The sequence below is a fragment of the Palaemon carinicauda genome, chromosome 13 (genome assembly GCF_036898095.1).
Source record: "Palaemon carinicauda isolate YSFRI2023 chromosome 13, ASM3689809v2, whole genome shotgun sequence".
Lineage (NCBI taxonomy): Eukaryota > Metazoa > Arthropoda > Malacostraca > Decapoda > Palaemonidae > Palaemon > Palaemon carinicauda.
In genome coordinates, this window is record NC_090737.1 from 22,045,916 (window position 1) to 22,070,117 (window position 24,202).

The window sequence follows — 24,202 nt, forward strand, 5'->3', positions numbered from 1 at the left end:
CTTGGACTAAAGTTCACTTTTTAAGGTTCTCAGCATACGTGTAAGATGAAGGTTGGAAGTAGACTTATGTTATTTAAAGCTCCCATTCCTGAATAGTAGCAATTAAAAGAACATAATCTCCAGGTTAGGTTTCTGTGCATATCTATGCTTCAATCAAGCCTTCTGATAATTTCTATCCCAAAAAGGTAATTGCCTCCCCGGCGGGGAATCGAACCCCGGCCTCCCGCGTGACAGGCGGGGATACTCACCACTATACTACCGAGGACTGGTGAACATGCTCATTTCAGAGAGTCCTGCTATTGAGATGTCAAGCCAGAAAAAGGAAATGGGTGTCAACTAGAGAATTAAAGAATGAATATCCAGGAGAAATTTTTTGGAATGAAGGAAAAATCTACAAGTAAAGTTTTCAGTATGGTATGTATATTTTCTAGGGTTGGTCTGGCCACCTTGACCAGCTCCCATATTTCTGGAAAATCTAGCATGGCAATCGTAAACTAGAGAACAAGCATCATCATTACGTTTTCCTTGGACTAAAGTTCACTTTTTAAGGTTCTCAGCATACGTGTAAGATGAAGGTTGGAAGTAGACTTTTGTTATTTAAAGCTCCCATTCCTGAGTAATAGCAATTCACAAGAACATAATCTCCAGGTTAGGTTTCTGTGCATATCTATGCTTCAATCAAGCCTTCTGATAATTTCTATATCAAAAAGGTAATTGCCTCCCCGGCGGGGAATCGAACCCCGGCCTCCCGCGTGACAGGCGGGGATACTCACCACTATACTACCGAGGACTGGTGAACATGCTCATTTCAGAGAGTCCTGCTATTGAGATGTCAAGCCAGAAAAAGGAAATGGGTGTCAACTAGAGAGTCAAAGAATGAATATCCAGGAGAAATTTTTTGGAATGAATGAAAAATCTACAAGTAGACTTTTCAGTATGGTATGTATATTTTCCAGGGTTGGTGTGGCCACCTTGACCCGCTCCCATATTTCTGGAAAATCTAGCATGGCAATCGTAAACTAGAGAACAAGCATCATCATTACGTTTTCCTTGGACTAAAGTTCACTTTTTAAGGTTCTCAGCATACGTGTAAGATGAAGGTTGGAAGTAGACTTATGTTATTTAAAGCTCCCATTCCTGAGTAGTAGCAATTCACAAGAACATCATCTCCAGGTTAGGTTTCTGTGCATATTTATGCTTCAATCAAGCCTTCTGATAATTTCTATATCAAAAAGGTAATTGCCTCCCCGGCGGGGAATCGAACCCCGGCCTCCCGCGTGACAGGCGGGGATACTCACCACTATACTACCGAGGACTGGTGAACATGCTCATTTCAGAGAGTCCTGCTATTGAGATGTCAAGCCAGAAAAAGGAAATGGGTGTCAACTAGAGAGTTAAAGAATGAATATCCAGGAGAAATTTTTTGGAATGAAGGAAAAATCTACAAGTAGACTTTTCAGTATGGTATGTATATTTTCTAGGGTTGGTCTGGCCACCTTGACCAGCTCCCATATTTCTGGAAAATCTAGCATGGCAATCGTAAACTAGAGAACAAGCATCATCATTACGTTTTCCTTGGACTAAAGTTCACTTTTTAAGGTTCTCAGCATACGTGTAAGATGAAGGTTGGAAGTAGACTTTTGTTATTTAAAGCTCCCATTCCTGAGTAATAGCAATTCACAAGAACATAATCTCCAGGTTAGGTTTCTGTGCATATCTATGCTTCAATCAAGCCTTCTGATAATTTCTATATCAAAAAGGTAATTGCCTCCCCGGCGGGGAATCGAACCCCGGCCTCCCGCGTGACAGGCGGGGATACTCACCACTATACTACCGAGGACTGGTGAACATGCTCATTTCAGAGAGTCCTGCTATTGAGATGTCAAGCCAGAAAAAAGAAATGGGTGTCAACTAGAGAGTAAAAAGAATGAATATCCAGGAGAAATTTTTTGGAATGAATGAAAAATCTACAAGTAGACTTTTCAGTATGGTATGTATATTTTCCAGGGTTGGTGTGGCCACTTTGACCCGCTCCCATATTTCTGGAAAATCTAGCATGGCAATCGTAAACTAGAGAACAAGCATCATCATTACGTTTTCCTTGGACTAAAGTTCACTTTTTAAGGTTCTCAGCATACGTGTAAGATGAAGGTTGGAAGTAGACTTTTGTTATTTAAAGCTCCCATTCCTGAGTAATAGCAATTCACAAGAACATCATCTCCAGGTTAGGTTTCTGTGCATATCTATGCTTCAATCAACCCTTCTGATAATTTCTATCTCAAAAAGGTAATTGCCTCCCCGGCGGGGAATCGAACCCCGGCCTCCCGCGTGACAGGCGGGGATACTCACCACTATACTACCGAGGACTGGTGAATATGCTCATTTCAGAGAGTCCTGCTATTGAGATGTCAAGCCAGAAAAAGGAAATGGGTGTCAACTAGAGAGTTAAAGAATGAATATCCAGGAGAAATTTTTTGGAATGAATGAAAAATCTACAAGTAGACTTTTCAGTATGGTATGTATATTTTCCAGGGTTGGTCTGGCCACCTTGACTCGCTCCCATATTTCTGGAAAATCTAGCATGGCAATCGTAAACTAGAGAACAAGCATCATCATTACGTTTTCCTTGGACTAAAGTTCACTTTTCAAGGTTCTCAGCATACGTGTAAGATGAAGGTTGGAAGTAGACTTTTGTTATTTAAAGCTCCCATTCCTGAGTAATAGCAATTCACAAGAACATCATCTCCAGGTTAGGTTTCTGTGCATATCTATGCTTCAATCAAGCCTTCTGATAATTTCTATATCAAAAAGGTAATTGCCTCCCTGGCGGGGAATCGAACCCCGGCCTCCCGCGTGACAGGCGGGGATACTCACCACTATACTACCGAGGACTGGTGAACATGCTCATTTCAGAGAGTCCTGCTATTGAGATGTCAAGCCAGAAAAAAGAAATGGGTGTCAACTAGAGAGTAAAAAGAATGAATATCCAGGAGAATTTTTTTGGAATGAATGAAAAATCTACAAGTAGAATTTTCAGTATGGTATGTATATTTTCCAGGGTTGGTCTGGCCACTTTGACCCGCTCCCATATTTCTGGAAAATATAGCATGGCAATTATAAACTAGAGAACAAGCATCATCATTACATTTTCCTTGGACTAAAGTTCACTTTTTAAGGTTCTCAGCATACGTGTAAGATGAAGGTTGGAAGTAGACTTTTGTTATTTAAAGCTCCCATTCCTGAGTAGTAGCAATTCACAAGAACATAATCTCCAGGTTAGGTTTCTGTGCATATCTATGCTTCAATCAAGCCTTCTGATAATTTCTATATCAAAAAGGTAATTGCCTCCCCGGCGGGGAATCGAACCCTGGCCTCCCGCGTGACAGGCGGGGATACTCACCACTATACTACCGAGGACTGGTGAACATGCTCATTTCAGAGAGTCCTGCTATTGAGATGTCAAGCCAGAAAAAGGAAATGGGTGTCAACTAGAGAGTTAAAGGACGAATATCCAGGAGAAATTTTTTGGAATGAATGAAAAATCTACAAGTAAAGTTTTCAGTATGGTATGTATATTTTCCAGGGTTGGTCTGGCCACCTTGACCCGCTCCCATATTTCTGGAAAATCTAGCATGGGAATTATAAACTAGAGAACAAGCATCATCATTACATTTTCCTTGGACTAAAGTTCACCTTTTAAGGTTCTCAGCATACGTGTAAGATGAAGGTTGGAAGTAGACTTTTGTTATTTAAAGCTCCCATTCCTGAGTAATAGCAATTCACAAGAACATCATCTCCAGGTTAGGTTTCTGTGCATATCTATGCTTCAATCAAGCCTTCTGATAATTTCTATATCAAAAAGGTAATTGCCTCCCCGGCGGGGAATCGAACCCCGGCCTCCCGCGTGACAGGCGGGGATACTCACTACTATACTACCGAGGACTGGTGAACATGCTCATTTCAGAGAGTCCTGCTATTGAGATGTCAAGCCAGAAAAAAGAAATGAGTGTCAACTAGAGAGTAAAAAGAATGAATATCCAGGAGAATTTTTTTGGAATGAATGAAAAATCTACAAGTAGAATTTTCAGTATGGTATGTATATTTTCCAGGGTTGGTCTGGCCACCTTGACCCGCTCCCATATTTCTGGAAAATCTAGCATGGCAATCGTAAACTAGAGAACAAGCATCATCATTACGTTTTCCTTGGACTAAAGTTCACCTTTTAAGGTTCTCAGCATACGTGTAAGATGAAGGTTGGAAGTAGACTTTTGTTATTTAAAGCTCCCATTCCTGAGTAATAGCAATTCACAAGAACATCATCTCCAGGTTAGGTTTCTGTGCATATCTATGCTTCAATCAAGCCTTCTGATAATTTCTATATCAAAAAGGTAATTGCCTCCCCGGCGGGGAATCGAACCCCGGCCTCCCGCGTGACAGGCGGGGATACTCACCACTATACTACCGAGGACTGGTGAACATGCTCATTTCAGAGAGTCCTGCTATTGAGATGTCAAGCCAGAAAAAGGAAATGGGTGTCAACTAGAGAGTTAAAGGATGAATATCCAGGAGAAATTTTTTGGAATGAATGAAAAATCTACAAGTAAAGTTTTCAGTATGGTATGTATATTTTCCAGGGTTGGTCTGGCCACCTTGACCCGCTCCCATATTTCTGGAAAATCTAGCATGGCAATCGTAAACTAGAGAACAAGCATCATCATTACGTTTTCCTTGGACTAAAGTTCACCTTTTAAGGTTCTCAGCATACGTGTAAGATGAAGGTTGGAAGTAGACTTTTGTTATTTAAAGCTCCCATTCCTGAGTAATAGCAATTCACAAGAACATCATCTCCAGGTTAGGTTTCTGTGCATATCTATGCTTCAATCAAGCCTTCTGATAATTTCTATATCAAAAAGGTAATTGCCTCCCCGGCGGGGAATCGAACCCCGGCCTCCCGCGTGACAGGCGGGGATACTCACCACTATACTACCGAGGACTGGTGAACATGCTCATTTCAGAGAGTCCTGCTATTGAGATGTCAAGCCAGAAAAAGGAAATGGGTGTCAACTAGAGAGTTAAAGAATGAATATCCAGGAGAAATTTTTTGGAATGAATGAAAAATCTACAAGTAGAGTTTTCAGTATGGTATGTATATTTTCCAGGGTTGGTCTGGCCACCTTGACCCGCTCCCATATTTCTGGAAAATCTAGCATGGCAATCGTAAACTAGAGAACAAGCATCATCATTACGTTTTCCTTGGACTAAAGTTCACTTTTTAAGGTTCTCAGCATACGTGTAAGATGAAGGTTGGAAGTAGACTTTTGTTATTTAAAGCTCCCATTCCTGAGTAATAGCAATTCACAAGAACATAATCTCCAGGTTAGGTTTCTGTGCATATCTATGCTTCAATCAAGCCTTCTGATAATTTCTATATCAAAAAGGTAATTGCCTCCCCGGCGGGGAATCGAACCCCGGCCTCCCGCGTGACAGGCGGGGATACTCACCACTATACTACCGAGGACTGGTGAACATGCTCATTTCAGAGAGTCCTGCTATTGAGATGTCAAGCCAGAAAAAGGAAATGGGTGTCAACTAGAGAGTTAAAGGATGAATATCCAGGGAAATTTTTTTGGAATGAATGAAAAATCTACAAGTAAAGTTTTCAGTATGGTATGTATATTTTCCAGGGTTGGTGTGGCCACCTTGACCCGCTCCCATATTTCTGGAAAATCTAGCATGGCAATCGTAAACTAGAGAACAAGCATCATCATTACGTTTTCCTTGGACTAAAGTTCACCTTTTAAGGTTCTCAGCATACGTGTAAGATGAAGGTTGGAAGTAGACTTTTGTTATTTAAAGCTCCCATTCCTGAGTAATAGCAATTCACAAGAACATCATCTCCAGGTTAGGTTTCTGTGCATATCTATGCTTCAATCAAGCCTTCTGATAATTTCTATATCAAAAAGGTAATTGCCTCCCCGGCGGGGAATCGAACCCCGGCCTCCCGCGTGACAGGCGGGGATACTCACCACTATACTACCGAGGACTGGTGAACATGCTCATTTCAGAGAGTCCTGCTATTGAGATGTCAAGCCAGAAAAAGGAAATGGGTGTCAACTAGAGAGTTAAAGAATGAATATCCAGGAGAAATTTTTTGGAATGAATGAAAAATCTACAAGTAGACTTTTCAGTATGGTATGTATATTTTCCAGGGTTGGTCTGGCCACCTTGACCCGCTCCCATATTTCTGGAAAATCTAGCATGGCAATCGTAAACTAGAGAACAAGCATCATCATTACGTTTTCCTTGGACTAAAGTTCACTTTTTAAGGTTCTCAGCATACGTGTAAGATGAAGGTTGGAAGTAGACTTATGTTATTTAAAGCTCCCATTCCTGAGTAATAGCAATTCACAAGAACATCATCTCCAGGTTAGGTTTCTGTGCATATCTATGCTTCAATCAAGCCTTCTGATAATTTCTATCTCAAAAAGGTAATTGCCTCCCCGGCGGGGAATCGAACCCCGGCCTCCCGCGTGACAGGCGGGGATACTCACCACTATACTACCGAGGACTGGTGAACATGCTCATTTCAGAGAGTCCTGCTATTGAGATGTCAAGCCAGAAAAAGGAAATGGGTGTCAACTAGAGAGTAAAAAGAATGAATATCCAGGAGAATTTTTTTGGAATGAATGAAAAATCTACAAGTAGAATTTTCAGTATGGTATGTATATTTTCCAGGGTTGGTCTGGCCACCTTGACCCGCTCCCATATTTCTGGAAAATATAGCATGGCAATCGTAAACTAGAGAACAAGCATCATCATTACGTTTTCCTTGGACTAAAGTTCACCTTTTTAAGGTTCTCAGCATACGTGTAAGATGAAGGTTGGAAGTAGACTTTTGTTATTTAAAGCTCCCATTCCTGAGTAATAGCAATTCACAAGAACATCATCTCCAGGTTAGGTTTCTGTGCATATCTATGCTTCAATCAAGCCTTCTGATAATTTCTATATCAAAAAGGTAATTGCCTCCCCGGCGGGGAATCGAACCCCGGCCTCCCGCGTGACAGGCGGGGATACTCACCACTATACTACCGAGGACTGGTGAACATGCTCATTTCAGAGAGTCCTGCTATTGAGATGTCAAGCCAGAAAAAGGAAATGGGTGTCAACTAGAGAGTTAAAGGATGAATATCCAGGAGAAATTTTTTGGAATGAATGAAAAATCTACAAGTAAAGTTTTCAGTATGGTATGTATATTTTCCAGGGTTGGTCTGGCCACCTTGACCCGCTCCCATATTTCTGGAAAATCTAGCATGGCAATCGTAAACTAGAGAACAAGCATCATCATTACGTTTTCCTTGGACTAAAGTTCACTTTTTAAGGTTCTCAGCATACGTGTAAGATGAAGGTTGGAAGTAGACTTTTGTTATTTAAAGCTCCCATTCCTGAGTAATAGCAATTCACAAGAACATCATCTCCAGGTTAGGTTTCTGTGCATATCTATGCTTCAATCAAGCCTTCTGATAATTTCTATATCAAAAAGGTAATTGCCTCCCCGGCGGGGAATCGAACCCCGGCCTCCCGCGTGACAGGCGGGGATACTCACCACTATACTACCGAGGACTGGTGAACATGCTCATTTCAGAGAGTCCTGCTATTGAGATGTCAAGCCAGAAAAAGGAAATGGGTGTCAACTAGAGAGTTAAAGAATGAATATCCAGGAGAAATTTTTTGGAATGAATGAAAAATCTACAAGTAGACTTTTCAGTATGGTATGTATATTTTCCAGGGTTGGTCTGGCCACCTTGACCCGCTCCCATATTTCTGGAAAATCTAGCATGGCAATCGTAAACTAGAGAACAAGCATCATCATTACGTTTTCCTTGGACTAAAGTTCACTTTTTAAGGTTCTCAGCATACGTGTAAGATGAAGGTTGGAAGTAGACTTTGTTATTTAAAGCTCCCATTCCTGAGTAGTAGCAATTCACAAGAACATAATCTCCAGGTTAGGTTTCTGTGCATATCTATGCTTCAATCAAGCCTTCTGATAATTTCTATATCAAAAAGGTAATTGCCTCCCCGGCGGGGAATCGAACCCCGGCCTCCCGCGTGACAGGCGGGGATACTCACCACTATACTACCGAGGACTGGTGAACATGCTCATTTCAGAGAGTCCTGCTATTGAGATGTCAAGCCAGAAAAAGGAAATGGGTGTCAACTAGAGAGTTAAAGAATGAATATCCAGGAGAAATTTTTTGGAATGAAGGAAAAATCTACAAGTAAAGTTTTCAGTATGGTATGTATATTTTCCAGGGTTGGTGTGGCCACCTTGACCCGCTCCCATATTTCTGGAAAATCTAGCATGGCAATCGTAAACTAGAGAACAAGCATCATCATTACGTTTTCCTTGGACTAAAGTTCACTTTTTAAGGTTCTCAGCATACGTGTAAGATGAAGGTTGGAAGTAGACTTTTGTTATTTAAAGCTCCCATTCCTGAGTAATAGCAATTCACAAGAACATCATCTCCAGGTTAGGTTTCTGTGCATATCTATGCTTCAATCAAGCCTTCTGATAATTTCTATATCAAAAAGGTAATTGCCTCCCCGGCGGGGAATCGAACCCCGGCCTCCCGCGTGACAGGCGGGGATACTCACCACTATACTACCGAGGACTGGTGAACATGCTCATTTCAGAGAGTCCTGCTATTGAGATGTCAAGCCAGAAAAAGGAAATGGGTGTCAACTAGAGAGTAAAAAGAATGAATATCCAGGAGAAATTTTTTGGAATGAATGAAAAATCTACAAGTAGACTTTTCAGTATGGTATGTATATTTTCCAGGGTTGGTCTGGCCACCTTGACCCGCTCCCATATTTCTGGAAAATCTAGCATGGCAATCGTAAACTAGAGAACAAGCATCATCATTACGTTTTCCTTGGACTAAAGTTCACTTTTTAAGGTTCTCAGCATACGTGTAAGATGAAGGTTGGAAGTAGACTTTTGTTATTTAAAGCTCCCATTCCTGAGTAATAGCAATTCACAAGAACATAATCTCCAGGTTAGGTTTCTGTGCATATCTATGCTTCAATCAAGCCTTCTGATAATTTCTATCTCAAAAAGGTAATTGCCTCCCCGGCGGGGAATCGAACCCCGGCCTCCCGCGTGACAGGCGGGGATACTCACCACTATACTACCGAGGACTGGTGAACATGCTCATTTCAGAGAGTCCTGCTATTGAGATGTCAAGCCAGAAAAAGGAAATGGGTGTCAACTAGAGAGTAAAAAGAATGAATATCCAGGAGAAATTTTTTGGAATGAATGAAAAATCTACAAGTAGACTTTTCAGTATGGTATGTATATTTTCCAGGGTTGGTCTGGCCACCTTGACCCGCTCCCATATTTCTGGAAAATCTAGCATGGCAATCGTAAACTAGAGAACAAGCATCATCATTACGTTTTCCTTGGACTAAAGTTCACTTTTTAAGGTTCTCAGCATACGTGTAAGATGAAGGTTGGAAGTAGACTTTTGTTATTTAAAGCTCCCATTCCTGAGTAATAGCAATTCACAAGAACATCATCTCCAGGTTAGGTTTCTGTGCATATCTATGCTTCAATCAAGCCTTCTGATAATTTTATATCAAAAAGGTAATTGCCTCCCCGGCGGGGAATCGAACCCCGGCCTCCCGCGTGACAGGCGGGGATACTCACCACTATACTACCGAGGACTGGTGAACATGCTCATTTCAGAGAGTCCTGCTATTGAGATGTCAAGCCAGAAAAAGGAAATGGGTGTCAACTAGAGAGTTAAAGAATGAATATCCAGGAGAAATTTTTTGGAATGAATGAAAAATCTACAAGTAGACTTTTCAGTATGGTATGTATATTTTCCAGGGTTGGTCTGGCCACCTTGACCCGCTCCCATATTTCTGGAAAATCTAGCATGGCAATCGTAAACTAGAGAACAAGCATCATCATTACGTTTTCCTTGGACTAAAGTTCACTTTTTAAGGTTCTCAGCATACGTGTAAGATGAAGGTTGGAAGTAGACTTTTGTTATTTAAAGCTCCCATTCCTGAGTAATAGCAATTCACAAGAACATAATCTCCAGGTTAGGTTTCTGTGCATATCTATGCTTCAATCAAGCCTTCTGATAATTTCTATATCAAAAAGGTAATTGCCTCCCCGGCGGGGAATCGAACCCCGGCCTCCCGCGTGACAGGCGGGGATACTCACCACTATACTACCGAGGACTGGTGAACATGCTCATTTCAGAGAGTCCTGCTATTGAGATGTCAAGCCAGAAAAAGGAAATGGGTGTCAACTAGAGAGTCAAAGAATGAATATCCAGGAGAAATTTTTTGGAATGAATGAAAAATCTACAAGTAGACTTTTCAGTATGGTATGTATATTTTCCAGGGTTGGTGTGGCCACCTTGACCCGCTCCCATATTTCTGGAAAATCTAGCATGGCAATCGTAAACTAGAGAACAAGCATCATCATTACGTTTTCCTTGGACTAAAGTTCACTTTTTAAGGTTCTCAGCATACGTGTAAGATGAAGGTTGGAAGTAGACTTATGTTATTTAAAGCTCCCATTCCTGAGTAGTAGCAATTCACAAGAACATCATCTCCAGGTTAGGTTTCTGTGCATATTTATGCTTCAATCAAGCCTTCTGATAATTTCTATATCAAAAAGGTAATTGCCTCCCCGGCGGGGAATCGAACCCCGGCCTCCCGCGTGACAGGCGGGGATACTCACCACTATACTACCGAGGACTGGTGAACATGCTCATTTCAGAGAGTCCTGCTATTGAGATGTCAAGCCAGAAAAAGGAAATGGGTGTCAACTAGAGAGTTAAAGAATGAATATCCAGGAGAAATTTTTTGGAATGAAGGAAAAATCTACAAGTAGACTTTTCAGTATGGTATGTATATTTTCTAGGGTTGGTCTGGCCACCTTGACCAGCTCCCATATTTCTGGAAAATCTAGCATGGCAATCGTAAACTAGAGAACAAGCATCATCATTACGTTTTCCTTGGACTAAAGTTCACTTTTTAAGGTTCTCAGCATACGTGTAAGATGAAGGTTGGAAGTAGACTTTTGTTATTTAAAGCTCCCATTCCTGAGTAATAGCAATTCACAAGAACATAATCTCCAGGTTAGGTTTCTGTGCATATCTATGCTTCAATCAAGCCTTCTGATAATTTCTATATCAAAAAGGTAATTGCCTCCCCGGCGGGGAATCGAACCCCGGCCTCCCGCGTGACAGGCGGGGATACTCACCACTATACTACCGAGGACTGGTGAACATGCTCATTTCAGAGAGTCCTGCTATTGAGATGTCAAGCCAGAAAAAAGAAATGGGTGTCAACTAGAGAGTAAAAAGAATGAATATCCAGGAGAAATTTTTTGGAATGAATGAAAAATCTACAAGTAGACTTTTCAGTATGGTATGTATATTTTCCAGGGTTGGTGTGGCCACTTTGACCCGCTCCCATATTTCTGGAAAATCTAGCATGGCAATCGTAAACTAGAGAACAAGCATCATCATTACGTTTTCCTTGGACTAAAGTTCACTTTTTAAGGTTCTCAGCATACGTGTAAGATGAAGGTTGGAAGTAGACTTTTGTTATTTAAAGCTCCCATTCCTGAGTAATAGCAATTCACAAGAACATCATCTCCAGGTTAGGTTTCTGTGCATATCTATGCTTCAATCAACCCTTCTGATAATTTCTATCTCAAAAAGGTAATTGCCTCCCCGGCGGGGAATCGAACCCCGGCCTCCCGCGTGACAGGCGGGGATACTCACCACTATACTACCGAGGACTGGTGAATATGCTCATTTCAGAGAGTCCTGCTATTGAGATGTCAAGCCAGAAAAAGGAAATGGGTGTCAACTAGAGAGTTAAAGAATGAATATCCAGGAGAAATTTTTTGGAATGAATGAAAAATCTACAAGTAGACTTTTCAGTATGGTATGTATATTTTCCAGGGTTGGTCTGGCCACCTTGACTCGCTCCCATATTTCTGGAAAATCTAGCATGGCAATCGTAAACTAGAGAACAAGCATCATCATTACGTTTTCCTTGGACTAAAGTTCACTTTTCAAGGTTCTCAGCATACGTGTAAGATGAAGGTTGGAAGTAGACTTTTGTTATTTAAAGCTCCCATTCCTGAGTAATAGCAATTCACAAGAACATCATCTCCAGGTTAGGTTTCTGTGCATATCTATGCTTCAATCAAGCCTTCTGATAATTTCTATATCAAAAAGGTAATTGCCTCCCTGGCGGGGAATCGAACCCCGGCCTCCCGCGTGACAGGCGGGGATACTCACCACTATACTACCGAGGACTGGTGAACATGCTCATTTCAGAGAGTCCTGCTATTGAGATGTCAAGCCAGAAAAAAGAAATGGGTGTCAACTAGAGAGTAAAAAGAATGAATATCCAGGAGAATTTTTTTGGAATGAATGAAAAATCTACAAGTAGAATTTTCAGTATGGTATGTATATTTTCCAGGGTTGGTCTGGCCACTTTGACCCGCTCCCATATTTCTGGAAAATATAGCATGGCAATTATAAACTAGAGAACAAGCATCATCATTACATTTTCCTTGGACTAAAGTTCACTTTTTAAGGTTCTCAGCATACGTGTAAGATGAAGGTTGGAAGTAGACTTTTGTTATTTAAAGCTCCCATTCCTGAGTAGTAGCAATTCACAAGAACATAATCTCCAGGTTAGGTTTCTGTGCATATCTATGCTTCAATCAAGCCTTCTGATAATTTCTATATCAAAAAGGTAATTGCCTCCCCGGCGGGGAATCGAACCCTGGCCTCCCGCGTGACAGGCGGGGATACTCACCACTATACTACCGAGGACTGGTGAACATGCTCATTTCAGAGAGTCCTGCTATTGAGATGTCAAGCCAGAAAAAGGAAATGGGTGTCAACTAGAGAGTTAAAGGACGAATATCCAGGAGAAATTTTTTGGAATGAATGAAAAATCTACAAGTAAAGTTTTCAGTATGGTATGTATATTTTCCAGGGTTGGTCTGGCCACCTTGACCCGCTCCCATATTTCTGGAAAATCTAGCATGGGAATTATAAACTAGAGAACAAGCATCATCATTACATTTTCCTTGGACTAAAGTTCACCTTTTAAGGTTCTCAGCATACGTGTAAGATGAAGGTTGGAAGTAGACTTTTGTTATTTAAAGCTCCCATTCCTGAGTAATAGCAATTCACAAGAACATCATCTCCAGGTTAGGTTTCTGTGCATATCTATGCTTCAATCAAGCCTTCTGATAATTTCTATATCAAAAAGGTAATTGCCTCCCCGGCGGGGAATCGAACCCCGGCCTCCCGCGTGACAGGCGGGGATACTCACTACTATACTACCGAGGACTGGTGAACATGCTCATTTCAGAGAGTCCTGCTATTGAGATGTCAAGCCAGAAAAAAGAAATGAGTGTCAACTAGAGAGTTAAAGAATGAATATCCAGGAGAAATTTTTTGGAATGAATGAAAAATCTACAAGTAGAATTTTCAGTATGGTATGTATATTTTCCAGGGTTGGTCTGGCCACCTTGACCCGCTCCCATATTTCTGGAAAATCTAGCATGGCAATCGTAAACTAGAGAACAAGCATCATCATTACGTTTTCCTTGGACTAAAGTTCACCTTTTAAGGTTCTCAGCATACGTGTAAGATGAAGGTTGGAAGTAGACTTTTGTTATTTAAAGCTCCCATTCCTGAGTAATAGCAATTCACAAGAACATCATCTCCAGGTTAGGTTTCTGTGCATATCTATGCTTCAATCAAGCCTTCTGATAATTTCTATATCAAAAAGGTAATTGCCTCCCCGGCGGGGAATCGAACCCCGGCCTCCCGCGTGACAGGCGGGGATACTCACCACTATACTACCGAGGACTGGTGAACATGCTCATTTCAGAGAGTCCTGCTATTGAGATGTCAAGCCAGAAAAAGGAAATGGGTGTCAACTAGAGAGTTAAAGGATGAATATCCAGGAGAAATTTTTTGGAATGAATGAAAAATCTACAAGTAGACTTTTCAGTATGGTATGTATATTTTCCAGGGTTGGTCTGGCCACCTTGACCCGCTCCCATATTTCTGGAAAATCTAGCATGGCAATCGTAAACTAGAGAACAAGCATCATCATTACGTTTTCCTTGGACTAAAGTTCACTTTTTAAGGTTCTCAGCATACGTGTAAGATGAAGGTTGGAAGTAGACTTTTGTTATTTAAAGCTCCCATTCCTGAGTAATAGCAATTCACAAGAACATAATCTCCAGGTTAGGTTTCTGTGCATATCTATGCTTCAATCAAGCCTTCTGATAATTTCTATCAAAAAGGTAATTGCCTCCCCGGCGGGGAATCGAACCCCGGCCTCCCGCGTGACAGGCGGGGATACTCACCACTATACTACCGAGGACTGGTGAACATGCTCATTTCAGAGAGTCCTGCTATTGAGATGTCAAGCCAGAAAAAGGAAATGGGTGTCAACTAGAGAATTAAAGAATGAATATCCAGGAGAAATTTTTTGGAATGAATGAAAAATCTACAAGTAAAGTTTTCAGTATGGTATGTATATTTTCCAGGGTTGGTCTGGCCACCTTGACCCGCTCCCATATTTCTGGAAAATCTAGCATGGCAATCGTAAACTAGAGAACAAGCATCATCATTACGTTTTCCTTGGACTAAAGTTCACTTTTTAAGGTTCTCAGCATACGTGTAAGATGAAGGTTGGAAGTAGACTTTTGTTATTTAAAGCTCCCATTCCTGAGTAATAGCAATTCACAAGAACATAATCTCCAGGTTAGGTTTCTGTGCATATCTATGCTTCAATCAAGCCTTCTGATAATTTCTATATCAAAAAGGTAATTGCCTCCCCGGCGGGGAATCGAACCCCGGCCTCCCGCGTGACAGGCGGGGATACTCACCACTATACTACCGAGGACTGGTGAACATGCTCATTTCAGAGAGTCCTGCTATTGAGATGTCAAGCCAGAAAAAGGAAATGGGTGTCAACTAGAGAGTAAAGAATGAATATCCAGGAGAAATTTTTTGGAATGAATGAAAAATCTACAAGTAGACTTTTCAGTATGGTATGTATATTTTCCAGGGTTGGTGTGGCCACCTTGACCAGCTCCCATATTTCTGGAAAATCTAGCATGGCAATCGTAAACTAGAGAACAAGCATCATCATTACGTTTTCCTTGGACTAAAGTTCACTTTTTAAGGTTCTCAGCATACGTGTAAGATGAAGGTTGGAAGTAGACTTTTGTTATTTAAAGCTCCCATTCCTGAGTAATAGCAATTCACAAGAACATCATCTCCAGGTTAGGTTTCTGTGCATATCTATGCTTCAATCAAGCCTTCTGATAATTTCTATATCAAAAAGGTAATTGCCTCCCCGGCGGGGAATCGAACCCCGGCCTCCCGCGTGACAGGCGGGGATACTCACCACTATACTACCGAGGACTGGTGAACATGCTCATTTCAGAGAGTCCTGCTATTGAGATGTCAAGCCAGAAAAAGGAAATGGGTGTCAACTAGAGAGTTAAAGAATGAATATCCAGGAGAAATTTTTTGGAATGAAGGAAAAATCTACAAGTAGACTTTTCAGTATGGTATGTATATTTTCCAGGGTTGGTCTGGCCACCTTGACCCGCTCCCATATTTCTGGAAAATCTAGCATGGCAATCGTAAACTAGAGAACAAGCATCATCATTACGTTTTCCTTGGACTAAAGTTCACTTTTTAAGGTTCTCAGCATACGTGTAAGATGAAGGTTGGAAGTAGACTTATGTTATTTAAAGCTCCCATTCCTGAGTAATAGCAATTCACAAGAACATAATCTCCAGGTTAGGTTTCTGTGCATATCTATGCTTCAATCAAGCCTTCTGATAATTTCTATATCAAAAAGGTAATTGCCTCCCCGGCGGGGAATCGAACCCCGGCCTCCCGCGTGACAGGCGGGGATACTCACCACTATACTACCGAGGACTGGTGAACATGCTCATTTCAGAGAGTCCTGCTATTGAGATGTCAAGCCAGAAAAAGGAAATGGGTGTCAACTAGAGAGTAAAAAGAATGAATATCCAGGAGAAATTTTTTGGAATGAATGAAAAATCTACAAGTAGACTTTTCAGTATGGTATGTATATTTTCCAGGGTTGGTGTGGCCACCTTGACCCGCTCCCATATTTCTGGAAAATCTAGCATGGCAATCGTAAACTAGAGAACAAGCATCATCATTACGTTTTCCTTGGACTAAAGTTCACTTTTTAAGGTTCTCAGCATACGTGTAAGATGAAGGTTGGAAGTAGACTTTTGTTATTTAAAGCTCCCATTCCTGAGTAATAGCAATTCACAAGAACATCATCTCCAGGTTAGGTTTCTGTGCATATCTATGCTTCAATCAAGCCTTCTGATAATTTCTATCTCAAAAAGGTAATTGCCTCCCCGGCGGGGAATCGAACCCCGGCCTCCCGCGTGACAGGCGGGGATACTCACCACTATACTACCGAGGACTGGTGAACATGCTCATTTCAGAGAGTCCTGCTATTGAGATGTCAAGCCAGAAAAAGGAAATGGGTGTCAACTAGAGAGTTAAAGAATGAATATCCAGGAGAAATTTTTGGAATGAATGAAAAATCTACAAGTAGAGTTTTCAGTATGGTATGTATATTTTCCAGGTTGGTCTGGCCACCTTGACCCGCTCCCATATTTCTGGAAAATCTAGCATGGCAATCGTAAACTAGAGAACAAGCATCATCATTACGTTTTCCTTGGACTAAAGTTCACTTTTCAAGGTTCTCAGCATACGTGTAAGATGAAGGTTGGAAGTAGACTTTTGTTATTTAAAGCTCCCATTCCTGAGTAATAGCAATTCACAAGAACATCATCTCCAGGTTAGGTTTCTGTGCATATCTATGCTTCAATCAAGCCTTCTGATAATTTCTATATCAAAAAGGTAATTGCCTCCCCGGCAGGGAATCGAACCCCGGCCTCCCGCGTGACAGGCGGGGATACTCACCACTATACTACCGAGGACTGGTGAACATGCTCATTTCAGAGAGTCCTGCTATTGAGATGTCAAGCCAGAAAAAGGAAATGGGTGTCAACTAGAGAGTAAAAAGAATGAATATCCAGGAGAAATTTTTTGGAATGAATGAAAAATCTACAAGTAGACTTTTCAGTATGGTATGTATATTTTCCAGGGTTGGTCTGGCCACCTTGACCCGCTCCCATATTTCTGGAAAATCTAGCATGGCAATCGTAAACTAGAGAACAAGCATCATCATTACGTTTTCCTTGGACTAAAGTTCACTTTTTAAGGTTCTCAGCATACGTGTAAGATGAAGGTTGGAAGTAGACTTATGTTATTTAAAGCTCCCATTCCTGAGTAGTTAGCAATTCACAAGAACATCATCTCCAGGTTAGGTTTCTGTGCATATCTATGCTTCAATCAAGCCTTCTGATAATTTCTATCTCAAAAAGTAATTGCCTCCCCGGCGGGGAATCGAACCCCGGCCTCCCGCGTGACAGGCGGGGATACTCACCACTATACTACCGAGGACTGGTGAACATGCTCATTTCAGAGAGTCCTGCTATTGAGATGTCAAGCCAGAAAAAGGAAATGGGTGTCAACTAGAGAGTTAAAGAATGAATATCCAGGAGAAATTTTTTGGAATGAAGGAAAAATCTACAAGTAGAGTTTTCAGTATGGTATGTATATTTTCCAGGGTTGGTCTGGCCACCTTGACCCGCTCCCATATTTCTGGAAAATCTAGCATGGCAATCGTAAACTAGAGAACAAGCATCATCATTACGTTTTCCTTGGACTAAAGTTCACTTTTTAAGGTTCTCAGCATACGTGTAAGATGAAGGTTGGAAGTAGACTTTTGTTATTTAAAGCTCCCATTCCTGAGTAATAGCAATTCACAAGAACATCATCTCCAGGTTAGGTTTCTGTGCATATCTATGCTTCAATCAAACCTTCTGATAATTTTATATCAAAAAGGTAATTGCCTCCCCGGCGGGGAATCGAACCCCGGCCTCCCGCGTGACAGGCGGGGATACTCACCACTATACTACCGAGGACTGGTGAACATGCTCATTTCAGAGAGTCCTGCTATTGAGATGTCAAGCCAGAAAAAGGAAATGGGTGTCAACTAGAGAGTAAAAAGAATGAATATCCAGGAGAAATTTTTTGGAATGAATGAAAAATCTACAAGTAGAATTTTCAGTATGGTATGTATATTTTCCAGGGTTGGTCTGGCCACTTTGACCCGCTCCCATATTTCTGGAAAATATAGCATGGCAATTATAAACTAGAGAACAAGCATCATCATTACATTTTCCTTGGACTAAAGTTCACTTTTTAAGGTTCTCAGCATACGTGTAAGATGAAGGTTGGAAGTAGACTTTTGTTATTTAAAGCTCCCATTCCTGAGTAGTAGCAATTCACAAGAACATAATCTCCAGGTTAGGTTTCTGTGCATATCTATGCTTAAATCAAGCCTTCTGATAATTTCTATATCAAAAAGGTAATTGCCTCCCCGGCGGGGAATCGAACCCCGGCCTCCCGCGTGACAGGCGGGGATACTCACCACTATACTACCGAGGACTGGTGAACATGCTCATTTCAGAGAGTCCTGCTATTGAGATGTCAAGCCAGAAAAAGGAAATGGGTGTCAACTAGAGTGTTAAAGGATGAATATCCAGGAGAAATTTTTTGGAATGAATGAAAAATCTACAAGTAAAGTTTTCAGTATGGTATGTATATTTTCCAGGGTTGGTCTGGCCACCTTGACCCGCTCCCATATTTTTGGAAAATCTAGCATGGCAATCGTAAACTAGAGAACAAGCATCATCATTACGTTTTCCTTGGACTAAAGTTCACCTTTTAAGGTTCTCAGCATACGTGTAAGATGAAGGTTGGAAGTAGACTTTTGTTATTTAAAGCTCCCATTCCTGAGTAGTAGCAATTCACAAGAACATAATCTCCAGGTTAGGTTTCTGTGCATATTTATGCTTCAATCAAGCCTTCTGATAATTTCTATCTCAAAAAGGTAATTGCCTCCCCGGCGGGGAATCGAACCCCGGCCTCCCGCGTGACAGGCGGGGATACTCACCACTATACTACCGAGGACTGGTGAACATGCTCATTTCAGAGAGTCCTGCTATTGAGATGTCAAGCCAGAAAAAGGAAATGGGTGTCAACTAGAGAGTTAAAGAATGAATATCCAGGAGAAATTTTTTGGAATGAATGAAAAATCTACAAGTAGACTTTTCAGTATGTACTGTATATTTTCCAAGGTTGGTGTGGCCACCTTGACCCGCTCCCATATTTCTAGAAAATCTAGCATGGCAATCGTAAACTTGAGAACAAGCATCATCATTACGTTTTCCTTGGACTAAAGTTCACTTTTTAAGGTTCTCAGCATACGTGTAAGATGAAGGTTGGAAGTAGACTTTTGTTATTTAAAGCTCCCATTCCTGAGTAATAGCAATTCACAAGAACATCATCTCCAGGTTAGGTTTCTGTGCATATCTATGCTTCAATCAAACCTTCTGATAATTGTTATATCAAAAAGGTAATTGCCTCCCCGGCGGGGAATCGAACCCCGGCCTCCCGCGTGACAGGCGGGGATACTCACCACTATACTACCGAGGACTGGTGAACATGCTCATTTCAGAGAGTCCTGCTATTGAAATGTCAAGCCAGAAAAAGGAAATGGGTGTCAACTAGAGAGTAAAAAGAATGAATATCCAGGAGAAATTTTTTGGAATGAATGAAAATCTACAAGTAGAATTTTCAGTATGGTATGTACTGTATATTTTCCAGGGTTGGTCTGGCCACTTTGACCCGCTCCCATATTTCTGGAAAATCTAGCATGGGAATTATAAACTAGAGAACAAGCATCATCATTACATTTTCCTTGGACTAAAGTTCACTTTTTAAGGTTCTCAGCATACGTGTAAGATGAAGGTTGGAAGTAGACTTTTGTTATTTAAAGCTCCCATTCCTGAGTAATAGCAATTCACAAGAACATCATCTCCAGGTTAGGTTTCTGTGCATATCTATGCTTCAATCAACCCTTCTGATAATTTCTATCTCAAAAAGGTAATTGCCTCCCCGGCGGGGAATCGAACCCCGGCCTCCCGCGTGACAGGCGGGGATACTCACCACTATACTACCGAGGACTGGTGAACATGCTCATTTCAGAGAGTCCTGCTATTGGGATGTCAAGCCAGAAAAAGGAAATGGGTGTCAACTAGAGAGTAAAAAGAATGAATATCCAGGAGAAATTTTTTGGAATGAATGAAAAATCTACAAGTAGAATTTTCAGTATTTTATGTACTGTATATTTTCCAGGGTTGGTCTGGCCACTTTGACCCGCTCCCATATTTCTGGAAAATCTAGCATGGGCATTATAAATTAGAGAACAAGCATCATCATTACGATTTCCTTGGACTAAAGTTCACTTTTTAAGGTTCTCAGCATACGTGTAAGATGAAGGTTGGAAGTAGACTTTTGTTATTTAAAGCTCCCATTCCTGAGTAATAGCAATTCACAAGAACATCATCTCCAGGTTAGGTATCTGTGCATAACTATGCTTCAATCAAGCGTTCTGATAATTTTTATCTCAAAAAGGTAATTGCCTCCCCGGCGGGGAATCGAACCCCGGCCTCCCGCGTGACAGGCGGGGATACTCGCCACTATACTACCGAGGACTGGTGAACATGCTCATTTCAGAGAGTCCTGCTATTGAGATGTCAAGCCAGAAAAAGGAAATGGGTGTCAACTAGAGAGTTAAAGAATGAATATCCAGGAGAAATTTTTTGGAATGAATTAAAAATCTACAAGTAGACTTTTCAGTATGGTATGTATATTTTCCAGGGTTGGTCTGGCCACCTTGACCCGCTCCCATATTTCTGGAAAATCTAGCATGGCAATCGTAAACTAGAGAACAAGCATCATCATTACGTTTTCCTTAGACTAAAGTTCACTTTTTAAGGTTCTCAGCATACGTGTAAGATGAAGGTTGGAAGTAGACTTTTGTTATTTAAAGCTCCCATTCCTGAGTAATAGCAATTCACAAGAACATCATCTCCAGGTTAGGTTTCTGTGCATATCTATGCTTCAATCAAGCCTTCTGATAATTTCTATCTCAAAAAGGTAATTGCCTCCCCGGCGGGGAATCGAACCCCGGCCTCCCGCGTGACAGGCGGGGATACTCACCACTATACTACCGAGGACTGGTGAACATGCTCATTTCAGAGAGTCCTGCTATTGAGATGTCAAGCCAGAAAAAGGAAATGGGTGTCAACTAGAGAGTTAAAGAATGAATATCCAGGAGAAATATTTTGGAATGAATGAAAAATCTACAAGTAGAGTTTTCAGTATGGTATGTATATTTTCCAGGGTTGGTCTGGCCACCTTGACCCGCTCCCATATTTCTGGAAAATCTAGCATGGCAATCGTAAACTAGAGAACAAGCATCATCATTACGTTTTCCTTGGACTAAAGTTCACTTTTTAAGGTTCTCAGCATACGTGTAAGATGAAGGTTGGAAGTAGACTTTTGTTATATAAAGCTCCCATTCCTGAGTAATAGCAATTCACAAGAACATAAAGCATTTAAGAAGATACTGTAATGCTGTTGGTAGGAATACTGTGGGAAATATGTCACTAAAGATTTGATATGGGACCTCATATCAGTGAAAATCCCCTGGAATTGTCACATAATTCTTAATATGTGTATTAGGTCAGTGGAATAGTCTAGTAGTATTTTGATTATTGTCCAAGTGACTCGAATATCATTTGATAAGATGGTTAAAGTATATTCAATTGAACTGGTCTATGGAAAGGTTTAATGAAAGCCTGTCCCATTGTTCCGTGGATAGTGTATATCAATTTAACATTCATTGGCCATATACAATAATTAAAGCCGAATTGCTTTCAATTTTCAACTAAATTAGTTCTAATACAGAGTTTAGAAGTACACGATTAGTGTATAGGTGTCTGTGTGAATATTTTCAGGTTATTTTTATCACGAAGAATAAAAGTTTGTCTGTAAGATTTGTATCTATACTAGCTACTCTATTAATAAGTATTATATCCTCATTACTTTCCATTTTCTGTATAGAAAAAATATTTTTACTGTTTGTTTTTCCATGGTCAAAGAACATATAGAAACAGTATATGGTCTTCGTTAAAGTTTAAGGATTTATTTCTAGGGGAAAGTACCATTGAGGACATGAGCTTGTTGTAACTGCGTACATAGCTGAACTTTTGATTAGATTTTGATCGTTGCAGTGCTGGATATACTGTATGATCCAGCAGGGATTTAGTTGATACTTCTTAAAATTATATTTTCCAAAACATTTCAATGTCTGCTCTATAGTATTAAGTCCAAACCTAGAGGGTATATTTTTACCTCTTTTGAGAAGTTTGTAGATATACAATCAAACTGCTATATGCTCTTAATTTTCTATAATTTGCAGTCATTTGAGTTCATTTAACATTGTAACATGCAAATAGAGTGCACCTTTTTCTTAGTGATTATCTGGTGAATAAATATTAACTCCTCCCCGGCGGGGAATCTAACCCCGGCCTCCCGCGTGACAGGCGGGGATACTCACCACTATACTACCGAGGACTGGCGAAAATGCTAATTTTAGTGTCATGCTATTGAGTTATGATGCTAGAAAAGGGGAAGTTTGTATCAAGCGTGGGGTTATAGGATGACAATCCAGACAATATATTTGGAAATGAATAAAAATCTACATGTAGGCTTTTGAAGGTGCATTTACCCCAGCTTCGGTATGGTGTATATATTGTTCAGGGTTGGCACTGGTCACCTTGACTTTTTCCTATATTGCTGGAAAATCTAGCATCCCAATGGCAAACTGAAGAAAGCGAACCACTATTTTTATGCCCTTCCTGGACTAAACTTCACTTTTAAGTTTCTCAGGTCGGTTGATGGTTTTAATGAAGGGATGTTTAGTAAATAAATCTTGTTACTAAAGGATATTGTCAAGTCCATCTTTCAATATCTGCTAAATATTTTTAGATAATACAATCTTTGATATATCAGTTTATCTAGTGTTTTAGTTTTGTCTTCTTTGGGTAGGGTTGTTGATTTACAGTCGGATAGTGAACTGCTTCTAAATTCCTATGATTTGCTATCTTTCAATTTATTCAACATGGGAACATGTTCATAGTGTATTGTTTTTGTGAGATGAATTGAATTTATATATTAAGGCCTTCCTGAATTGAACCACCACCTCCATCCTGATAGGCAATTAAATTAACCATTATTCTACCTAGGATTTACCTTATATACATTATTTGTAATGTTTAAAGGTTAATTTCAGTGCCATGCTTATAAGATTTTATATTAGAAAAGCAGGGATTATGAGGGTGCTTTTACCACACCCTCGGGATGGTATGGAACGTATCTTAGTGGTACTGTCCATCTCGATTCTCTCATATATTACCCGAAGTAAAGGATCAAGATAGCTAGTGTAATTGAAGTTACCATCATTATGTTGCTCTCTTTGACCTAAAATTCTCTTGTTAAATTTCTAGACATCCTTCCAAGCTATTACTCAACAGTATGGCTGCGATGGGACTCGTTCCTTGAACAGCATTTTTAAGTGATGAGAATTCGTCAGCCCTCAACAGATTTAGTGAATTAAGAAATTTGTTGTGTTTATCTTTTATTCAAGCTTTGATAAGGCCTAAGACTCTCAAATCTCAAAAAAAGGTGATTGCCTCCCCGGCGGGGAATCGAACCCCGGCCTCCCGCGTGACAGGCGGGGATACTCACCACTATACTACCGAGGAATTATGATGATAATTGGATATTTTTTAATTAATTTTACACTCTCGGTTTTATAGTTGCAGGCGAGTATTATTGATGGGCAATATACAGTATAATAGGGCGCATATGCACGATACTTACTGTGATGAATTGTTTTTGCCACAATATGGAAACTAGGTAGCATTGTTTTACTAGAAATTCACCCTTAAGAAAGATATATCTTTATTGACCATATCTCCATCAAGCTCTTATCACTGGGGATGAACATCTCAACAAGAGGCGTGACAAAGTCTATAATTGCTCTAAGGCGTAGAATCATGTAATACGTTAAAGTATATTAAATTGCCGAAATT

General features: G+C 40.5%; 34 non-coding genes across 34 annotated transcripts; all 34 read right to left on the reverse strand.

Annotated features, from left to right (window-relative positions):
• Positions 1-193: 193 nt before the first annotated feature.
• Positions 194-265, reverse strand: TRNAD-GUC (transfer RNA aspartic acid (anticodon GUC)). Its single transcript has one exon. It is a non-coding gene; the product is annotated as a tRNA-Asp (tRNA).
• A 453-nt stretch (positions 266-718) lies between these two features.
• On the reverse strand, positions 719-790 carry TRNAD-GUC (transfer RNA aspartic acid (anticodon GUC)). Its single transcript has one exon. It is a non-coding gene; the product is annotated as a tRNA-Asp (tRNA).
• A 453-nt stretch (positions 791-1,243) lies between these two features.
• TRNAD-GUC (transfer RNA aspartic acid (anticodon GUC)) lies at positions 1,244-1,315 on the reverse strand. Its single transcript has one exon. It is a non-coding gene; the product is annotated as a tRNA-Asp (tRNA).
• Positions 1,316-1,768: 453 nt separating this feature from the next.
• On the reverse strand, positions 1,769-1,840 carry TRNAD-GUC (transfer RNA aspartic acid (anticodon GUC)). Its single transcript has one exon. It is a non-coding gene; the product is annotated as a tRNA-Asp (tRNA).
• Positions 1,841-2,294: 454 nt separating this feature from the next.
• Positions 2,295-2,366, reverse strand: TRNAD-GUC (transfer RNA aspartic acid (anticodon GUC)). Its single transcript has one exon. It is a non-coding gene; the product is annotated as a tRNA-Asp (tRNA).
• Positions 2,367-4,396: 2,030 nt separating this feature from the next.
• On the reverse strand, positions 4,397-4,468 carry TRNAD-GUC (transfer RNA aspartic acid (anticodon GUC)). The gene has a single exon. It is a non-coding gene; the product is annotated as a tRNA-Asp (tRNA).
• A 453-nt stretch (positions 4,469-4,921) lies between these two features.
• TRNAD-GUC (transfer RNA aspartic acid (anticodon GUC)) lies at positions 4,922-4,993 on the reverse strand. The gene has a single exon. It is a non-coding gene; the product is annotated as a tRNA-Asp (tRNA).
• A 453-nt stretch (positions 4,994-5,446) lies between these two features.
• On the reverse strand, positions 5,447-5,518 carry TRNAD-GUC (transfer RNA aspartic acid (anticodon GUC)). Its single transcript has one exon. It is a non-coding gene; the product is annotated as a tRNA-Asp (tRNA).
• A 453-nt stretch (positions 5,519-5,971) lies between these two features.
• TRNAD-GUC (transfer RNA aspartic acid (anticodon GUC)) lies at positions 5,972-6,043 on the reverse strand. The gene has a single exon. It is a non-coding gene; the product is annotated as a tRNA-Asp (tRNA).
• A 453-nt stretch (positions 6,044-6,496) lies between these two features.
• Positions 6,497-6,568, reverse strand: TRNAD-GUC (transfer RNA aspartic acid (anticodon GUC)). Its single transcript has one exon. It is a non-coding gene; the product is annotated as a tRNA-Asp (tRNA).
• Positions 6,569-7,023: 455 nt separating this feature from the next.
• On the reverse strand, positions 7,024-7,095 carry TRNAD-GUC (transfer RNA aspartic acid (anticodon GUC)). The gene has a single exon. It is a non-coding gene; the product is annotated as a tRNA-Asp (tRNA).
• Positions 7,096-7,548: 453 nt separating this feature from the next.
• On the reverse strand, positions 7,549-7,620 carry TRNAD-GUC (transfer RNA aspartic acid (anticodon GUC)). Its single transcript has one exon. It is a non-coding gene; the product is annotated as a tRNA-Asp (tRNA).
• A 452-nt stretch (positions 7,621-8,072) lies between these two features.
• TRNAD-GUC (transfer RNA aspartic acid (anticodon GUC)) lies at positions 8,073-8,144 on the reverse strand. Its single transcript has one exon. It is a non-coding gene; the product is annotated as a tRNA-Asp (tRNA).
• Positions 8,145-8,597: 453 nt separating this feature from the next.
• Positions 8,598-8,669, reverse strand: TRNAD-GUC (transfer RNA aspartic acid (anticodon GUC)). Its single transcript has one exon. It is a non-coding gene; the product is annotated as a tRNA-Asp (tRNA).
• A 454-nt stretch (positions 8,670-9,123) lies between these two features.
• TRNAD-GUC (transfer RNA aspartic acid (anticodon GUC)) lies at positions 9,124-9,195 on the reverse strand. Its single transcript has one exon. It is a non-coding gene; the product is annotated as a tRNA-Asp (tRNA).
• Positions 9,196-9,648: 453 nt separating this feature from the next.
• TRNAD-GUC (transfer RNA aspartic acid (anticodon GUC)) lies at positions 9,649-9,720 on the reverse strand. Its single transcript has one exon. It is a non-coding gene; the product is annotated as a tRNA-Asp (tRNA).
• A 453-nt stretch (positions 9,721-10,173) lies between these two features.
• On the reverse strand, positions 10,174-10,245 carry TRNAD-GUC (transfer RNA aspartic acid (anticodon GUC)). The gene has a single exon. It is a non-coding gene; the product is annotated as a tRNA-Asp (tRNA).
• A 453-nt stretch (positions 10,246-10,698) lies between these two features.
• TRNAD-GUC (transfer RNA aspartic acid (anticodon GUC)) lies at positions 10,699-10,770 on the reverse strand. Its single transcript has one exon. It is a non-coding gene; the product is annotated as a tRNA-Asp (tRNA).
• Positions 10,771-11,223: 453 nt separating this feature from the next.
• Positions 11,224-11,295, reverse strand: TRNAD-GUC (transfer RNA aspartic acid (anticodon GUC)). The gene has a single exon. It is a non-coding gene; the product is annotated as a tRNA-Asp (tRNA).
• A 454-nt stretch (positions 11,296-11,749) lies between these two features.
• On the reverse strand, positions 11,750-11,821 carry TRNAD-GUC (transfer RNA aspartic acid (anticodon GUC)). Its single transcript has one exon. It is a non-coding gene; the product is annotated as a tRNA-Asp (tRNA).
• A 2,029-nt stretch (positions 11,822-13,850) lies between these two features.
• On the reverse strand, positions 13,851-13,922 carry TRNAD-GUC (transfer RNA aspartic acid (anticodon GUC)). The gene has a single exon. It is a non-coding gene; the product is annotated as a tRNA-Asp (tRNA).
• A 451-nt stretch (positions 13,923-14,373) lies between these two features.
• Positions 14,374-14,445, reverse strand: TRNAD-GUC (transfer RNA aspartic acid (anticodon GUC)). Its single transcript has one exon. It is a non-coding gene; the product is annotated as a tRNA-Asp (tRNA).
• A 453-nt stretch (positions 14,446-14,898) lies between these two features.
• On the reverse strand, positions 14,899-14,970 carry TRNAD-GUC (transfer RNA aspartic acid (anticodon GUC)). Its single transcript has one exon. It is a non-coding gene; the product is annotated as a tRNA-Asp (tRNA).
• Positions 14,971-15,422: 452 nt separating this feature from the next.
• Positions 15,423-15,494, reverse strand: TRNAD-GUC (transfer RNA aspartic acid (anticodon GUC)). Its single transcript has one exon. It is a non-coding gene; the product is annotated as a tRNA-Asp (tRNA).
• Positions 15,495-15,947: 453 nt separating this feature from the next.
• On the reverse strand, positions 15,948-16,019 carry TRNAD-GUC (transfer RNA aspartic acid (anticodon GUC)). Its single transcript has one exon. It is a non-coding gene; the product is annotated as a tRNA-Asp (tRNA).
• Positions 16,020-16,473: 454 nt separating this feature from the next.
• On the reverse strand, positions 16,474-16,545 carry TRNAD-GUC (transfer RNA aspartic acid (anticodon GUC)). Its single transcript has one exon. It is a non-coding gene; the product is annotated as a tRNA-Asp (tRNA).
• A 977-nt stretch (positions 16,546-17,522) lies between these two features.
• Positions 17,523-17,594, reverse strand: TRNAD-GUC (transfer RNA aspartic acid (anticodon GUC)). The gene has a single exon. It is a non-coding gene; the product is annotated as a tRNA-Asp (tRNA).
• Positions 17,595-18,046: 452 nt separating this feature from the next.
• On the reverse strand, positions 18,047-18,118 carry TRNAD-GUC (transfer RNA aspartic acid (anticodon GUC)). The gene has a single exon. It is a non-coding gene; the product is annotated as a tRNA-Asp (tRNA).
• A 454-nt stretch (positions 18,119-18,572) lies between these two features.
• TRNAD-GUC (transfer RNA aspartic acid (anticodon GUC)) lies at positions 18,573-18,644 on the reverse strand. Its single transcript has one exon. It is a non-coding gene; the product is annotated as a tRNA-Asp (tRNA).
• A 453-nt stretch (positions 18,645-19,097) lies between these two features.
• TRNAD-GUC (transfer RNA aspartic acid (anticodon GUC)) lies at positions 19,098-19,169 on the reverse strand. Its single transcript has one exon. It is a non-coding gene; the product is annotated as a tRNA-Asp (tRNA).
• Positions 19,170-19,622: 453 nt separating this feature from the next.
• On the reverse strand, positions 19,623-19,694 carry TRNAD-GUC (transfer RNA aspartic acid (anticodon GUC)). The gene has a single exon. It is a non-coding gene; the product is annotated as a tRNA-Asp (tRNA).
• A 458-nt stretch (positions 19,695-20,152) lies between these two features.
• TRNAD-GUC (transfer RNA aspartic acid (anticodon GUC)) lies at positions 20,153-20,224 on the reverse strand. The gene has a single exon. It is a non-coding gene; the product is annotated as a tRNA-Asp (tRNA).
• A 984-nt stretch (positions 20,225-21,208) lies between these two features.
• TRNAD-GUC (transfer RNA aspartic acid (anticodon GUC)) lies at positions 21,209-21,280 on the reverse strand. The gene has a single exon. It is a non-coding gene; the product is annotated as a tRNA-Asp (tRNA).
• Positions 21,281-23,800: 2,520 nt separating this feature from the next.
• TRNAD-GUC (transfer RNA aspartic acid (anticodon GUC)) lies at positions 23,801-23,872 on the reverse strand. Its single transcript has one exon. It is a non-coding gene; the product is annotated as a tRNA-Asp (tRNA).
• Positions 23,873-24,202: the final 330 nt, after the last annotated feature.